The following is a 19269-nucleotide window of genomic DNA, read 5'->3' on the forward strand; positions in this document are numbered from 1 at the left end:
ATAAATCTGTGTTGCGTCTCCATTTCATCACAGAACACTGTTCAAAGATATTTAATGAGCGTTTATAGTCCTATAGAATCCAAGGTGCTAAAACGTCGTGGTAGTCGTTTTCTTTAAAAAAAAGTATACCTTTGCACCAATGAAACTGTGCCATATTTATAAGAGAATGTTATGCATTTGTGGATCATATTGCAAAAAAGCAACACAAACGAAAATGCATTGTTTTCGCATATATTGCGAAATTGGTCATTTAATTTTGTCTAATTTTCAAAGGATTTAAGGTGGCAGAATTGCAAAATTGGATACTTGAAAGAATGGGATATGAAATATTCAAATAGGTAGGATTTGTTGAAGCAATATTGTAAACGTGCTGAAATTGTGAAGTTTATAATAAATACAAGTTCATTATACTCCCATGATCAATAGACTAAGTCAAGTAGAATATGTTTCTTTTTCACATGAAATAACCCTTTTTTCGTTGTGGGAGGAAATGTTTGATTGTAAATGATATGTCACGTTTAAGCGCTTTGATAGATTTCCGTTTATCGAATCGATTCAAGAGCAGATCAATGGGATAACGGTAGTGTTTTACATAGGGTACATCTAGTCTATATTACTCGATTATAAATTATTTAACGATTTGGTCGTGTGAGAATTTAATTTGTTTTCTTTCGGGATCTCAGAAAATGTAAAGCATGGCTTGTGAGGTATTTAAAGTGCTTAAAAGGATTTTACAGCGATAAACAGAAATGTAAAGTGATGATAAATGTAGAATGATCCATGTACTAATTTAGATCTGATGTGAATTACACTCTGCTCAGTGCAGTCCATGAGTTCGAAGCAAAAGTGCTGGAAATATAGGCGTGAATTATTTGCGTTATAAAATATGATTGCGGAATATTAAATTAAAGTCAGATATGTCCGCATTGAGAGAGGCAGCGCTTAGACTCGAATTTATTTCACATTTTTTCTACTGGGCCTGCTGTGCTGGACACTTTCGGGATGACACCCTTTTAAATCCGTGGGGATTTTTTTGGCAAACGTTTAAATGAGTATCTTCAAGAAAGAAGTGATCGATAACATTCCTGAGGTAAAACAAATTGCTCATTTTCCTTTTTTAAAAAAAATTGTCTGCTGTTGTCTGTGTTCCGAACAAAAGTTGAACAATTTGTGGTTTGCGTCTGCTGTTGGACGGTGTGATGTATCCCGGAAAGAAAGTGAAATTTCTGTTGTTAAAGCGATAGGAAATGGTGGCTATATTTCTGTGTTTATAAACAATGGGCCGAACCCGGGAGGCGATGATGGTCAGCCTGCTGTCAAAGTGATGACCTTTTAAACCCCAGAGGGCGCCAGGCGTGTTCATCGTATACATTTCCCTTCAACAGAGAGAGAGAGAAAAAGATCTACCACATTGTGTACAAAATAAATCCCTAAAATCAAATTACAAAGGTCTGTAGAATAAAGGATTGATAGAGCTGGAGATGAAACACAGGTAAATGCACGAACTACTTTTTTAACGTGTGAAAATTTTTATCTGAATCGAATCCTAAAAGTACTGTAGAACACTTTTTTTTGGTTAGGAAGAGAAGCTGCTGAAAAGAACGCTTCTTTTCCAACGGATATAGAGGATTCAGTCGAGGAAGGTGGGCGATAATGCTGTGAAATTTAAGAAGCGCGTTTTTAGTCAGTGAAAATGATTGAGATTTAAATGGATTTGGAGAGTGAAACATTTACTGAAGAATAGCCATTATCGCACTCAGCAAAGTGTTTATTATTGCGAAAGTTTTGTTCTTGTGTGGCATGTCTCGTGTTTATCTGATCGACAAAAGTCCAGCAAGATTGAACCCTAACTGGAAGAAGACAAGTTTGTTGCTGGAAGTTCAAATCGATCAATAGATATATTTATCGTTGAAAATGGAAAATCGTTTTGTCTCAGTGCAGAATTCTTAGCTTTATATCCAGTGCGTGTGAAAATATGATTTTGTACATTGTCCACTGGTGATCAGCAATGGATTGTTATCGGCTTTCGAACCAAATACTGAGTTTTGTTTGGGGTTGGGGTGGGTGGGTATAGAAATAGTTAACATAGCGCCTTTGGCAAATAGCCCCCGGGGGGAAGTGGGGAGGGGGTGGCGTGGGGAGTGAGGGTTATCGAGAAGTCTGGAACACGGGTCCCTAACATTTAAGCGGTGCTGATGTGTTGGTATAGAGCGAGAAGAGTCCCAGAAAGAGAGAGAGAGAGACGATGTGATAGACAAGGGAAGAGATCAAGAAGGCGAATTGAGGTCTACTGACGGCCACCGTACAGAGAGACCCCGATAGAGACCTCTTCCAGCACACAACAACATGCAACAGAAAGAGGGAGGATTAGAAAGCGAGAGAAATGGACAGGAGAACCATGTCCCATCACACTTGCACTGTATGTCTCCCAGCCTTATCATATCCTCTAACCCAGCTCTGAATAAAGTGCCTTCGATTTTCCCCAGATAAGTGGTGTTCTGCTGATTCCCTTATAACGATTAACATCCTTAGTGTCTTATTCGATAGCGACTATTAAGGGTGAGGGACGGAGAACAAAAATATAAGGTAGGTTTTGCCAGCTGCTAAGAACTAACTGAGAAAAATCAGCCCCCCGCGACAGTCACGCGTTATTTCAGTTTAAATACAATCAGGGATATAGACGCAAACATTAAAATAAAGGGAAATGGTCATATAGATTGGTGTTACAAAGTCACGCCAGTAGATCAGATATCAGCACGATCAATATAGGTAGTGTTTCATTGAAAAGAAGCGATTAGTGGGGAAGCGACAAGACTGGCAGTTTGTTTTTTTTAACCTTATTCGGCTTTTGTGTTTATTTGCCTTGTTTTTTTATATTTGAATGGCCTGATTATTTAAAAAAACACACACACAGCGAACGATATTATTTGAGCGGCACCGACAATTATTTACAATACATCCGCCCCCCCCGCACCACCCCACACCGAGAAATCATTAGTTTTTCCTTTTTGTTGTTGTTGAAATGTCCGTAAAGATTTTCAAGCGAAGACAGTCGCTTTTCTTTCTTTTTTTTCCCGCGAGTTGATGACTTTTCGCCCAACTTCCAGAACGCCCCTGATTGTGTTCACACGGCGGTTTACAACCGAGGGACACGGACTTGCAACAAAAACTGACCCCGCGGCTTGGAGTCAGTGTGCGGACGTAGACCTTTGTATATGATGTGACTCTTTCTCTCGCTCTCTCTCCCTGTTTCGTTTTGGTGAATCCGCTGAGTTTGTGGGAATGAGAGTGTGTGTGTGAATTAATCGCTTTCGGTTCTATAATGGAGTTTCCTGTGTGTGGATAGTGTTAAATCAGAGATGGATTGTTCAAAACCCTGGGTAGCTGTGTGTGTGTGTGTGTGTCTTTGTGTGTGATAGGGAGCTGTGGTGTCTGTCTGTGTGCGTGTGTGTGTCTGTCTGGGTATCTGTGTGTGTGTGTCTTTGTGTGTGATGGGGGGCTGGAGCTGTGGTGCATATCTGTGTGTGTCTGCGTTTGCCTGGGTATCTGTGTGTGTGTGTGTGTCTTTGTGTGTGATTGGGGAGCTATGGTGTTTATCTGTGTGTGTGTGTGTGTCTGTGTGTATTTGTGCGTGTCTCTGGGTATCTGTGTGTGTCTTTGTGTGTGATTGGGGAGCTGTGGTGTGTGTATATCTCTGTGGGTGTATGTGTGCGTGTCTCTGTGTGTGTGTTTGTCTGTGTCTGGGTATTTGTGTGTGATTGGAGAGCTGTGGTGTGTATGTGTGTGTGTGTGTGGGTATCTGTGTGTGTGTCTTTGTGTGATAGGGGAGCTGTGGTGTATATCTCTGTGTGTCTGGGTATCTGTGTGTGTTTGTCTGTGCCTGGGTATTTGTGTGTGATTGGAGAGCTGTGGTGTGTATATGTGTGTGTGTGTATGTGTGTGTCTGGGTATCTGTGTGTGTGTCTTTGTGTGTGATAGGGAAGCTGTGGTGTATATCTCTGTGTGTCTGGGTATCTGTGTGTGTGAGTGTGAGAGAGAGAGAGAGCTCCCCCCTCTCTCTGTCTCTGTGTGACTGGCTTGGGTACCTATCAGGGGCTGCACTGGGTCAGGTCTGGGACCTTCTCCATTAGCGGCCACCGTGGCTCCCAACTTGAAAGCGTCAAGTCCAATCTTTTGAATGTTGATCACCTCGCTAATTACACCTTCCCGTCGTGCATCGGTAATGAAGACACATGCGCACTCAACTTAATCAGCCATTTTTTACAGGGCAAAATAATTAGCAGAATAAAGATATATCGGATTTTCATTTCCAGTTTCCCCTTTTCCGTTTGCGGTCGCACGCCGGCAAGAGAGCTCATAGAGCCGGGGCCCCCAGACCCGCTTCACTCTCCCCCATTGTCTCTTGGCCTGGGATCCTTGTGCATTTTCTTTCCAAGCAACCGGGGGGCCAGTGGATGTGACAATAATTAATGTCCTTATAACACACACACAAAAAAAGAAGAAGCGGCTACGAGGGAAAATAGTAAGTTGCAGTTTATTAACCGGTATGCTAGTGTTACCTTGGAAATACAGCGGACTGTGTTAGCGGCTTGCACTGTGCATAGACTTTCTCGTCAACAAAGCATTTTTGGTCTTTTCTTTTAAAAAAAAACATTATCTCTAAACGCGATTGAATGAGGATTGCTTTATTTTCTCTCTCTGTGTGCGTACCTGGTGTTTGTTCAAGTGGGATCGTGTGACTTTTTTTTTCCTCGTGAACGTGTAGATACACATCAGAGACGGATCTGACTCTCAGGCTGTGTCGCCTCCCAGTCAAAACTACTTCCAGACGCAACTTGCTCCTTTTTTTTGGGAGGGGGGGGGGGGTGGTCTCGGATGGAGGAGTTTCTAGTCAGTGAGAGAGAGAGAGCTGGAGACGCTGCTTGAGCCCCCCACTTCGTTATCCTTCCTGCGCTGAACACTTCACTTTCCGACGGCCGTCTTTCTAGTTGTAATCATCAGCGTGGAGTTAGCATTAAAAAAGAATAAAACAAAACGGAGGATTTGTAGCTAAAGTTGTTCTTAAAAAAAAGTAACAAAGATCTTTAGCGCGTCCCCTCGCCTTTCGTAAGATATAATTCTCGTTTCTTTGATTGTTTTGGTGTATTTTTTGGTTGTTTTCGAGAGGATCGACTCGCAAATGGGAAGCAGCTCTCTCTCTCGATCTCCTTTTGTTGCTGGTCTGCCTTGGTTACCTGGTCGTGTACGGGCCAGCTGCTCTCTCTCTCTCTCTCTCTCACACACACACACACACACACACACAGAGAGAGACGCACCCAGCCGGCTTGAAGTCCATAGCTCACCCCAGGCTGGAAGGTAGCAGCAGCAGGTTGAGAGTTTATCGCCAGGGTGTGCACTGAGGAGTTTCATGGTGACGATGGTGAACTTCAAAGCAGCCAGGCTTCCCTGGATCAGACTCTGTGTGTGTGTGTGGCTGTTTCCAAAACAAGAAATTGCCCTTACTGTCAAAAGCCGAGCGAAAGTCTTCCTTTCCATAGTTTTGTATCGCGCACTGTCCGTTCCGACTCATCCCCCTCTGTCTCTTAAGTATCTTTCCGGAGATCCAGGCAGCGCAATCCGCTCCGCGACTGCCCTTGCCTTAATTCCGCGGTGTTCTGTGTGTTTTTTTTTGATTATTATTGAAGCTTGTGGTTAAAAAAAAGCCCTGCCTTTTCGTTCGGGGCTGACTTCTGCGATTGGGACGCGGCAGTGACACGGGGATCGATCGTTTAAACTCAGAGCAAAAGGCTGGGTATGTAATGCACTCGCTCCCCTTCATCACTCCAGCAGCAACTGTGCGCAGAACTGGCAAAATATCCCACACCAAACCCAGGTTAAATAACAGTTAGGGACAGAAACAGCATAGGGATGGAGAGGTCGCGTGAAAACTATTCATTTCCCAGCACCCGGAGATTTTGCTTTGCATTTCTTTTAATGCGAAAGTTGGCTGAAGCAGTCACCATCAGAAATCTATGCTTTCACTTTTTTTCAGTTTACCATCTATACAGAAACAAAATACCCACAGTGCGGCTTAAAAAGGCAAGTTGATCTGCATTGCAATCATTTTTTTTGTACTTTCTTTAAAAAAAACGCATCCAGTGAGTTTTACAATGGCTGTAAATACATATCTATATGGACCCACGTACATATGGATTATGTATATGAAGCCAGGGACGCATATAGCGAAAGCGCTATCTTGTGCCAGTCGTTTATTCTGCTTTTGTTTTCCGCCTTTTGCTCTGGGTTAACAGCACATCATTTTTTTTTCCTCAATCGAACGGTACTAAATACTGAAAATGTACGTTCGTTTTGGTTGGTACAATAACCTTTTGTTTTTGACCTGGTATTGTTTAGTCAATGGCCTTAATAAAATATGTGAGGCTGTAGCAATACTTGTAAATACAATAGTTTAACTTATTAAACGCTGTTCATTTTGGCATGATTAAGAATGAGATTTGTATAGATTATTAACATGCAGTTCTCTCATTGACGTTGCCATGTTTCATCCACAATTAAATTAGAACCTTATCCGCTCAGTTTGTGCAGTTAAGCGTTTTACAAAGTGGTGCAAGAAACGTCTGTTTTATGCAATAATTTCCTTTAATTTTATATTGATATTCTTTTTAAAAAAAAACCTTATGCTGCAAAATGGCTAATCAAATAAAAGGGACTGGGTGAATCAGTTCATATATTCTGTAATATTCTCTTGGCACTTTAACCATAAGCTAAAACTTACACAGTGAAATTAGATTATCCACAATAACAATATTATAGCCTGCACTGGATGGAAGCAGAACTGAGGTGGCTTTGTTGATTGCAAGGGTTTAATGTTGCATTTCAGGATCTGATGTGGTTTAGTCTCCCTTCCATTAACTGGAAAAACCCCTGAGGTTTTACAATTATTTCTTAAAGATAATACATTTAACATGGAATTGGTAGGCAGAGAAAAACTCATAAAGGCAAGAAGGAAAGCCCTTAATAACTCTTGAGATTCAGACATGTTCAGCTGTAAGATTGGTTCTGACTTCACCGAGGGTCGACAATGTGTCATTTCCATGAAGCCAAATTGCTCTCACCCTATATGATATTAATGTGCAAATCAATATTTCAGGGATTAAATTTCCCTTCTTCATTTTTTATGGTTTCTACCTCAATAAGTCTCAAGTCTATTAGAAGAGGCTTAGTGATTTAAAATCCTTCAGTGTAGAATGGTTTTTTTGCTGCCTTTTATTCCTCTATTTCTTTTCCAAAGCTTGAAAATGTGAGGTGTACCAGGACTCTGGCAGTCTGTCTCAGCACATGCCCAGTTGTGCATTTGTCTGTGCAAAGTAAAAGGCCTGAGAAATCCGGAATTGTGCGGTTACTTATTAAATATCATTTACGTTCTTAATCAAAAATTATGCTCTCATTTTATATTAGAGAATGAATTAGTTGTTAACTATTCAACTAATATGATGACAAAATCCTGGAGAGTGAGAAATAGGGTATAAAAATACATAGACGATAGTCAGATTAAAATGTTAGAAAATTAACAACCTTGACCTAAACAGATTCCAACACCAGCAGTATCATTGATTGGCACATAAGACTTTATTTTCTTTGAAGTGATGTATTCACAGACTCACAATATTTTCATTTTGATTTTCCACTGAAAATCCATTTTTATGTTTGCATGAGGTATCATTAGGAATATGCTGCTGACGTGTAAATGACGCCACCAAACTAATTAAGAGTTAACTTCGCAGTATATTTGCTAGTCACTGTTGATAGTGTCAGAGCTATAAATACCATGAACATATTTAGTGATGCTGGGTCTTTATATTTCTAGCATCAAATGAAGATTTGGTGATGGCTTATTGACAGGCTGGAAACACAGCCAGGTTACTGTCATGTAAGGTGACAATGTAGTCCATCTGAAAAAAAACAAATTTTACACATTGAAACAGTCAGCAAATTGCCAGTGGAAGCTTTAATGAACAAATTTGCCTACAGTAGTATAAAGGAAAAGTTCTGTAAAGTCAGATTGTAGATTATGATGTAACTGTGCGATCAATACAGTTTTAAACAAATGTGTTAGCCTGTTTTAATTAAAATTGTGCAATTGTATTGACATTTTTAACAGTCTAGAATGTTAAATGTAATTAATGTATAAAATGACAAAACTGAAAAGCAAAATGAAAAATTACAAACATTGCACATTCTAACCTAAATAAACTCTTAATTTCACTTTGGTGTGTGTGTGTGTGTGTGTGTGTCTACGTGTACATATGTACAGTATCCTGAAGGAGAAGCTTTCTTCATTGCAGTTCAGGTAGTGAGTGTACACTGGTGGTAGAAAATAGTGAGTGGTTCACTGAAATAGTCTTATTCCCACTGCCATTGCTGAATGTTTAGAGCTCAAATCAGGAATCAGTGTCAATTTCAAGTGTGTGTGTGTGTGTGTGTGTGTGTCTCTCTCTCTCTCTCCTCCTCCTCACCCCCCCACCCCACCTTCTGTGTATAAGGCATTTAATGAAAGGGAGCATGCAGCCAGGTTTTATATCAGAATGTGGGAAAATAGTAAAAAGCGGGGTTATTTTATGATTGTGAACCATCTGGATGAAGTTCAAATGCAGCTGCACCAATTATCTTACACTGCAGAACATTTTTTCCATTCAGTATAAAATGTTCCTTCCTAAAAATGTGGAGCAGACTCGGTCAATTTAGTTTGCAAGAAGAAATGCATATGAGAAAGGACAAAGACTCCTTAATCCATGCAAGCTGTCCTCTTGCCAAAAGAAATCCTTTCTCTTTCGCTTTGAAAAGTTATATTTATTTGACATGTGCAGCTATTGTGAAAATGGTGACTTTGGTTTTATTTTATTCGGATTCAGTATAACAAATCAGAATATTTCGTGTTCATCAAGGGTACAAACATATTCAATTCCTGTGTACTAGTTAAAACAATAAAACGACTTTAGGCATATATTTTATATTAGTGTTTATGCATTTGCAGTGATTTAGTGGGAAGATTATTTTGGATTGCATAATCCACAAGTGGAAGTGTAACTGGTTGAATCATTGCACTGTGAATAATTGGTGTGAGTTAACATCAGTTGCTAAAAGTGAAGCCATGATTTGAAGTCAGAAATCCTGGCAGCTTGGTACAGTTCATATACCCACAATACCAACAACTCTTGAGGGTGGACTGATAAGAAACTAGTAGTAGGCTTAACGTATTAAGTGTAGGGCCCTTCCATTAGAGCCCCAGGGCTGTGTAACACAATTATTCCTTCCTAGTTAGAATCTCTTTTAGGGTTAAAAACTTGGATGGAGTTCAAGCTAAATAGCACCGGGGGAAAGTGCATGTGAATATGTACAACTTTCATGTAATTAGCACTTAATTATATTAACATATGCAAATTGTCAATTTAGAGGCTTGTTGAGCTGGCAGAGATCAGTCAAACACAATTGCATTATTGTTCTGGCAAAAAATAATGAATTTTGAGTTGGGTAGAGGAAACACATAACTAGCTTTCTAATTTAACTCATACCATGGTAAAATTTCATTAATCACCATGGTAACTGGGTTAATTGTGCTGACTAATGTTCAGGGCTGCAGAGGGTTTTTAAAGAAAGCCTTGTTTGCCTAATCCACCTTACAACGACACTTGTTTGTACATGTTTCCTTTGTATAGGAATTTGCATATGCAAACGAATAGTTTCTCTGTCTCATTTGTCATGGTTCTTCATTAACCATGAAGAGGACATTGTTACTTAGCTTTTACTGTGTCCTAAGACAGCATAGTGTCAAACATTCCAGCCACATTCTTTCATAATTTGTTTCTGATTAATAGACCAGTTTCAGGTTCATTCTATTCAGACCTTAGCAAGAAAAGGTCAATTCTGTTGCTGAAAAGGGTTTCCGCAGTAACTAAAGCTGTTTTCTTTGACCAATTAAATGACAGCCTTAAAGCAAGTGTAACTTTGCATTGTGGAAATATCGTCACTAATAATCTCTTTCGGTTCCGATAACAGAATATGAGAAAGAAGAGATTCTGCTGTTCCAGAATTAATCCTGTTTTTTGACAGAAACGTAAACTGATATAATTGCTTTTCAGTTGGAGAAATGGAGGTTTATACAAGTGTGAAAGCATCGGAAAAGGATTAGCATTTTTTTGCATAATGAAAAGTACTGTTGAATGGCAGACTGAATGGTTGACTGAATGACTAAGATGAAAGAAAGATGAAAATGCAGGCTCTTCTTCCTTCCCCCCCCCTCCCCACCTCAAATGCTCAGCTCACTCTAAAGATGTATTTGTCCAAGACTTGAGAAAACAAGCATAGTCTCATATTTCAGCAGCTTTATGGAATTCCCTTGGATTCTCTCCTCTTGTGAAGTAATATGTATGATAATACTGCAGCTTGCGGCTGTTAAAAAAGGTTTGTATACAGGAGAGTTACAAGAACATGCCAGGCATGTCACAAACCAAATATTGACCATCAGTGTCAAGGATGTTCAATTATTTTCTTTGGTGAAGTTTTCTCCCCCCTTGTAAAAGTTAAATGCAGTAATCTATAGAAAGATAACATCGCCAATTACAACATTAAACAAATAAGATCCATTATAATCTCATCAGTTCATTTTTAGTAACTTTGTTACAGATATCATTTAATGAAAATAGATTAATTAGTCAATGATTGTCAAAGTGGTGTAAGTTTTTATTTTGTTACCATTCCGAATGTGAAAATACTGCAGATATACTTTGGAGAACATAAACTGACATTTTAACCACTTGTTTAAAATATTATTTACTTAAGTATATTTTCAAAATGTTTCACATGAATTTAGGTTGTAATAAGTAACAGTTTCAGGCCCCAGACGATTGTAGACATAGAACGTCAGCTGTTGACCCCTATTGTTTGCTGGCAGTTCACAAAACTTCTATATGCACATACTTGTCATTTGAATAAAGGTCTTGTCAGGTTAATTTTTAATGTGAAATTACTTAATCTGGAAAAGCTTTAGGGCACTTGCAATACCATAAACTGAAATCACAGTGACTGTATATTGGTACTTTAATTTGGATATGACTATTTTAACAAGAAAAATGTGTTATATTCTGTTTCTCCAAAGATTGGCATATTTTATAATTGTGTTAAACACATTTAATAAACTGTCATGTGCTGTAATTGGCACATTTCCAGTCCCTGCAGAATTGAATGACAGGCAGTTAGTAGCTGGTTACAATTTCCCGTGTTCTCATAGTACAGTGGAGGAATAGCTAAATGACTCTAAATTACAAAAATAATAATTGTAATGATGTTGAAATAATCCAGTGAGTTTATTGGACAGACTGTACAAATGTAGTTACACAGTATGAGTATAACCACTGTATTAAAAATACACGAACTGATTCACATAGCAACTCACTTTGACAAGATTATTAAGCTTTGTTTTTAATCACATGATATTTTAAAATAATCAAGACATCTCTTGCATAGTTTAGTTGTATTTTCTATTTCAAATTAGCCATATCAAATCAAAAAATGTGAACATAACGCCCAACTGCTTTGGAATTATTCAGGTTAATAGTATTAGAGGAGACTGGATGCACAAAGTTTTTCATTTCTGCTTCGATCACATTTTGTGGCATGCAGAGTGGTGCAATGCATTTTTACTACATTGGCAAGAGAAGAATTTATCTTTGATAAAACTTGAAATGTACAACTAACACTGATATATCACCAGCTTCTACATAGAGAGATTTCTGCATTCCATCCATTAAATTGTAATCCAGAGAGAGTAGGACCATTGAAGACTATATTATTATTTTCTTTCAGAAGGAACTGCACAAATCTGATTCATCTTTGTTTTAGCAGAGATAGCCATTCAACACAATTTCACAACATTTAACTGCAACGTAACAGACAATAAAAATAGACAATGAATTGTTGAGTGAAGAAAGCAGTATAGGTTCTTCGAAATAACAATAAAGATATGGATCAATTGGATTTAACATCACACTAATATAGAGATGAACAAAAACATAGAATGTCACACACTATAAAATATTTATTGGTTTCTTTAATGATGTATTTGGTGAGGAACTTGTGGCTACATGACACTACTGTACCATATTAAAACTAGCTTGCTATTAGTCTATCGTGGAATCGAGAGTGATCAATTTAGATAAGCTTTCCCTTAATTGAAATGCACATATTTCTAAGCACTTTGCTATAACATTGAAAATGAGTAGCTAGGCTAGAGCCATCTTCTATCACGTAACATTCAAATTGTATCATGATTAAGCCAACAAAAGAATATCAAGAAATACAGGAAGAAAGTGGTATTTTAAAAATATTTAATCCATATCTTTTGTAAGATGCAAGTTATTCCATATTTCTTAATATATATTGATATCTTCTAGTTAGAAACATCCTCCTTAAATGATTTCCAGTATATGCCTGTTAATGGGGATAAGTCTTCATGCAAGCATTTACTCAGCACCAATTTATTATTTTGTTTATAGAAACAGTTCAAAATTTGACATAAGTGATGCCTGCCACATCCATGGAATGTTGTTAGTAAGAAATTTCCACCTAAGTTGCAGAAATATCTGCATGTTGTTGGAAAGGTTGGGGATTAACTGTGTATACACTGACATCTATGATTTATTTAATGTAAAAGCAAAGGGTGATAACAAACACAGAGAAAGGAAATGGCATATCTTTCAGATAACTTTGGGTATAACAGTTCACTCTGGTAAGATCAGAAATTGTACAAAACGCATTGTAAGAATGATATAATACACAAAATGTGTGCATAGGTTTTTAGCTGACCAAGTTTAACAAAGAGAGCTTTGAGAATTTGTATGAGATTCAGGCTTGAAATTAACTTATAGTAAAAAATGCTTTATTTACAGCCTTTAAAGTACAGTGTAAAGTGTTTTGATTATGGTATTACAGCTAGATGTCACATAGAACTGTGAAGGATTTGCAATACAGGAGAAGTCTATTCAGCCCAACTGATCTATACTGGTTTTTGTTTTGTGCAGAAACTTCCTCCAATGTCATCAACTGTTTCTCCATCATTCTGTTCACTTCCCCATTATGTATGCAGCAATCATCCTCCTCAATGTCAGTGTTATTTACTTCAACACCTCCCTGTTCCATATTCTCACCACTCTGCATGTAGAGAAATCACTGCTAAATTCTTTACTTGATCTGTTAGTGGCTTCCTTGCATTGATGGCCTTTTTTATTAATTATGTCAATCGAATATTCATTTCATAATTTTATACCTTAATACCAACCTTGCTCGGGTTTATCAGAATCAGATTTCAGGAAGCACTAACAAAGAACTGCTTAAGTAGATAAAGTCTTAAAATGACTACCTCTGTGGTTGACTGAATCTCTAAAGTTGAGAGGGGATTTAATGTGAATAAAACTTTCTGTTTTGTTCTTTGTGACAGCTGTAGATATTACACAGAAGTCTCTTCTTTAGACTGATGAGCATGAGTTGCAGGTTTTCAATTTGTACACACTTCATAAGAAAAGCTGCCAGCAATTATCTGTCATCATAAAAAGGGCACACACTTGGCTGGTACAGACATATAGGTTTCTAAGCAATATGAAAGCACAGTAAAGATGCCCCTTTGCTGAAATTCAGCAAGTTTCTAAGCTGGAACCTTTAAGGTCTACTTAGTGTTGTTGGTCATACAGGTCTGTTTAAGTGTCTGCTGTCAACAGGCATATCACAGAGAGTACTTTCTCTGCTCACCTCCAGTTTATTCACAAGCTAGGCGTCACACACTAGTCTTCTTTTTCCTTGACCCAATAAGTGGGGGCAGAGTGCCAACATGAACATGACCTGAAGAGTTGCCTTCAGAGCCCCAAGATGTAGAAAGCACTTCAGAGAGGAGGAAGGTGACTCCATCTCTGAATGTTTGTCTTACAGCTGAATCTGTTCAGACCTTCATTCAAAAATGAATCAATAAGACCAAATGTAAAGTAAATTACTTTCACTTTTACATTAAAATTTAACTAAATAATGTATAATGGGTTTTATTTAGAAGGAATACCTGGGTCTTCAATTTTTATCTTGCAAGTAGTTTTGCTCTGCCAGTTAATTAGTATTTATTAAGTAAATGGATGCCAAAGACATCAATGTTATATTGGTCGGAGCAGTGTACAGTATCCAGAAAGAAGTTACAGTAATACAAGTACAGTATAATTTCCCTCTAATTTCCATTACTCCACCTCCCCTCTCCAACCAAGTGTGAGACAGAGACACATCAGACAGCTATCTCTGGCACAGTGTTTTCAGTGGGACAGAGGTTGAGTACAGTTACTGAAACCCCTTGAGAAGCATGTACTAAGCAGCTTTCTCATATCCTGTCTGATCTATGAAACAAGAGACGAAGCAGCTAGTCCATGTATGTGCAAGTATTATTAGCCGTTGAAGGGTTTAAAAAGAAACAGAGCGACATCAAAATAATTTTGGAAAATGTTGGGATGAGATCTAATGGGATAGAATTAACTTCCACATGAGGAAAATGCAGTCATGGTAGCTAATGATTTAGTTGTGGATAAAGTAGTCATCTTGAGCAATCAGATCACAGTCATCAGATCATTTGTCATGGATGAAGTGAAAATGTCAGGTCCAACGAGTCTGAGAGTGCCAAAGGGGGCAAAAGGGCTTTTGGAGACACTTTGGTATAGTGCTAGGGAGGCAGCGTAAATGGAACTCTGAGGAATGCTGGGTTAGTAAACATACCTTGTGCATTTTCAGAATAGTAAAAATTGATTTAAAAACTTAGTTAAAAATCCAAAGATGAGACTTTAGTGAAACCTTAATTGTGCTAATGTAGAGGTAAAAATCAGACTTAATTTCTCCTGGATTTTGGTATTTGTATAAAATAATTTGTAAAGAACAGCTGACACTGTAGTGGTCTGATGTCTGCTTAGTCCATCAGAATGGTTCAATAGTCAGTACCTCGCACATTAACTGAAATAATAGATTCTGAGTGAAAGATTCTATGAAATGCCTCAAAGTCACTGATACATACATTTTATCACAGCGTTGCGAGCTATTGTTCCTTTGTATTCAACTGTCGAATCTGTTTACTTTGGTAAAAATGTAAAATGAAATAGACTTTTCCTTCCGTATTGCCACGAAAGCAACTGTCTTGGCTCTCTGTCTGTTTTGAGTGCAAGTTCATAATCAAAGCTTTACAAATGTATTTTTAAAATGTTAGCATTAAAATAAGATCACCTTGCATGGCCCTACTCTTTTTTTCCCCTGCTGGTGTAACCGGGCAGTGTTTCAAAAATATTCAAACTAAAGTTCAAATAACACCAGTCCTTAATTATTTCAGACTTTGAGAAGAAGTCTCAGTGAAAACTGAGTAATAGTTCCTTGTACAGAGAGACTTGTGTAATATTTGTTTTCTAATTTGTGCAAATTATTTAGGCATAATAACCATTATTGATAATCCCAATTAAATTATGTCTTCTGTCCTAAAATGCTTCCCATGACTCTCATTTTATCTGTGTGGTTATTCCTATTTGAAATCTTTACTAAAATAGTCAATCATAAAAACAGCAGCTTTTGAGTCTTCCTTTGCAAAACAATTAATATATCGTTTCATTATATTATTGCTTTATTAATTACTGCCAGCTATTGTCTCTTCGTACTAAATCTTGAAACCTAATCAACATTTTCCTTTAGGTAGTGTCTTGTGGTAAACTTTAATTAACTCTTATTACATTGAAGAAGTCTTCAACTGCTGTACTAACTAATCATTTACCTTCATTATAGTCTGACAGCTCGACTTGTTAATGGCTCTAATAGAACCGACACTCATTGAATAAACCTGCAGAATTTATCCATTCACATTACTTGGTGCAGAATTAGGCTGCTGCTAAAATAATCAGTAAGAGCTAGTCAATTGTGTCACCATGTTTATCTTGACTGACGTGTTACTTTTGTAAATAGAATTACCTTCCTAATCTTACCCTCGAGCAAATTATCAGTAAAAGAAACGAAAAAGGGTCTAAAAATAATGGCTTATGACACTTTATATCAATAAAACACAACTTTAATCAAATCACTAATAACACTTTATTATGGGGTTAGTATAGAGTGAGGCGATCGAGTTATAAATGGTTCCATTCTGTTCGCCTTGCATACAATGCGGGTCTACTTTGCAGCAATTTGCTATTGTTCCTAGCTGTCAGAGAGGAAGTGTAGCGAGCTGAATTAATAATTATGCCGTCCATTTCTACAATATCCCACCGTAAGGCAGCGCCTTTCCTATGACTGTGTATTTCATCTGGCCAGTCCAGACGATTCCAGTTAGTGTGATGTTAAAGTATGAGGATTTCGCTACGGTTGGACAATGTGTTCCTCAAACAAACAACTCTGTTGTGCTTTTTTTTATATGAAAGAAATGTCTATCAAATCGGTTAGCCGTGGATTTTGCTTAAAGCTTTAATTACATTAAACGCGTTGGAATGCTTCGGAGTGGGCACAGCAAAGGAAAATGTACTCCATTAAAAGTTTAAAGGCAGCCAAAAGATGGAAGAGGGATTGGTGGTACCAGTGTCGCCCTTGAACATGACACGTGGACTTTTCATCCGTCACTTCGGCGAAGTCTTTAGGTTCTGCTAATCTCTCACCCAAAGTTAGAGTGAGAGACCCCGAGTTAGCCAGGGCCTCGCTGGGACGTGAAGCAGAAAGCTCTTGGCCCCGAGTTAACTTCTGATCCACCAGTAAGTGCTCCATAATAAAGCTTCACTCCTTAACTCCGAGAGATCAGCAGGGGTTCCCGTTCCCAACCAGATTTGAGTCTCCCTCCCGGAATTGGCGTGTGTCTGGATTGGATGAAGGCAGTGTCGGGTTCAACTGTACAGTTCCATCTGCTGACGCTTAACAGCAAGGTCTGCAGAAATAACAATAACCTGGGAGCAATAAAAAATCGGATCTTCTGAAGTGCGGGGAGCGGGGGTCATGTTTCCAGGGATGGGGAGCGAATCAGTGACAACAAATCCCTTGGAAGGAAGGAAAACAGTGAGTAATCTTAGGCTTTCCAGACTTTTTTTTTGTTGCAAAAGTATTTAATTTATTTTTGAAGTTTGATTGTGGTCCGTTGTTGAATAATGTTAATATTGGTTGTTTCAGTTTTTCACTATATACACCATACATTATATTCAGACTTTGTGGTGCACTGAGAATTTACTGACCTGAAAACCTAACTAAACATACAATTTGCAATCACAAACAATTTTGCAGTGTCTGTAGTGTTGGGATTATATTTTTTAAAAATCTCTTTTTCATCCTCATTTTCACATGACCTTTTTAAATTTAGGAATGATGAGAATATCTTTTTAGAAGATTAGTCTAAAGCCACTATTGCAAGCTGAAATCTGTCTTCTCAATAATAGACTGACTTTTCTGGTTATTAAACCCGTTCAGGTCTAACATTCCTGTTATACTTATCTTTTTTTCTAACTAGATCTGAGGCTAAAACATTGCTAATAGCTTTGGAATGCTCACTGGGATACCTGGTCTCTGATTACTTTTTATGAAGATAATTACACGAGAACTAGCCTTGAAGCAGGATCTGCTGCAGAACAACTTTTGAACTAGGTGGCGATGGGAAGCACCATAAGAACATAGAAATGACCTAATAATTATCTCAGATTCTGTTGTGAACATAAATAACTCTGTGAGTGCAAGTGTCAAAACCTGTAGCAACTGGAAAACTTCCAGAAATTAGAAGTAGCAGTACCGCACATTTGGTTGCCTGTTTTTCCCATTATTCTTCAAAGCCATCCAAATGGCCTCCATGCATTTATGAAGAGTTGGGATAAACTTTTGAGTAATGAGGCTTAAATACACTCAGCATTATTAACAAAACAAAGATCTGCAGATGCTGGAGATGTGACATGAAATTACTGGTGAAACTCAGCAGGTCTGGTAGCATCCGTGGAGAGAAAGACCAGTTCTGATGAAGTCACTGTTCATGAAACGTTAATTCTGCTTTCTCCCCATTGATGCTTCCAGATCTGCCAAGTTTTGCCAGAATTTCTGTTTTTGATAGCAATTGTTCATAGTTTAGATTGATTCACTGGAGTGAATCACTAGGTCTTGACTTGCAAAAACACCAATGATTTTAGGTTAGATTATGTGTAGGTGCAGTTGGACTGTTAACATTACATTTAATTCTGATGAGCAACTTTTTTTAAGGAAAAGGAAATGAAGCTACCAACAAACAGATGCTTATAAAATCAGCTGCAATTTACATAACTTTGGAATACTTTCATATTGTATATACTTTGCATTATAATACAAGATGTGATTGACTTGTAGATTAATATTTATTTAGCACAGGGAAATCAAAGAGATTAAGCAGTCATCATTTAAAATATAATCCCTCTTTGCATGAATGAGACAAAAGGAGGGTGATTAATGTACATGAGGCTTATAGAGGCACAATGAAATGATTTTGTTTTATCTATAACCACTTCTGATTGAAACAATGGTACTGTAGTTCTAAATATATAGCAGACATGCATCGGTAATATCTCACTTTCATATGGACCCTTGGTATTAATTTCTGTATGAATACCAACTTTACTGCATCTTTTATGCTTAATCCAAAGCATCGTGGTCCAATTCTACAGTGCTAAAACTTTCTTTGAGTACCATCGACAGAATGTTCAATATTGTCAGAGTACAATAGTGCAAAGAGGAAGATAAAAATGGAACATGAAACTTGTCTATCAAATGCGGTTTTCAAATTGTTAGGCTAACTACGTTATTACACACTCAAAATGTATATTTTTATGCAGATTGAGGAACCTTGCTCCATAACTATTTTGTCACTACAGATTGTAAAATGACAACTGATTATCAAATTGAATGCACACATTGTAACTTTATGAAGGAAATATTGGAGATAAGTACATAAGAAATACGGGCAGGAGCAGGCCATATGGCCCATCTACCATTTAATAAGATCATGGCTAATCCTTGACCTCAACTCCATTTTCTCAACTGATCCCTTTATCCTTTGATTCCTTTAGACTCTGAAAATCTATTAATGTCAGCCTTGAATCTACTCAGTGATGAAGCATCCACAGCCCTTTTGGCTCAAAAGTTGTAAAGATTCAGAACCCCTAAGTAAAGAAATTTCTCCTCCTCTCTGTCTGAAATGTCTGTTCCCTCATCTTGAGCCTATGCACT

At 37.9% G+C, this 19269-nt stretch overlaps 1 protein-coding gene across 3 annotated transcripts in view; it reads left to right on the plus strand.

Moving 5' to 3' along the window:
• Nucleotides 1-2563: 2563 nt before the first annotated feature.
• The window catches only part of zfhx4 (zinc finger homeobox 4), a 264735-nt gene continuing 248029 nt past the window's right edge, over nt 2564-19269 (plus strand). For 2 of the 3 annotated variants that reach the window (XM_060822793.1, XM_060822799.1), the window contains exon 1: nt 4326-4522. The gene's annotated coding sequence lies outside the window, so the exon portion shown is untranslated. Of the gene's footprint in view, nt 2587-4325; nt 4523-19269 lie in introns of those variants that run through there. The other variant, XM_060822798.1, reaches the window with a different exon arrangement.

The sequence above is a fragment of the Hemiscyllium ocellatum genome, chromosome 4, assembly GCF_020745735.1.
Source record: "Hemiscyllium ocellatum isolate sHemOce1 chromosome 4, sHemOce1.pat.X.cur, whole genome shotgun sequence".
In the NCBI taxonomy this organism is placed as follows: Eukaryota; Metazoa; Chordata; class Chondrichthyes; order Orectolobiformes; family Hemiscylliidae; genus Hemiscyllium; species Hemiscyllium ocellatum.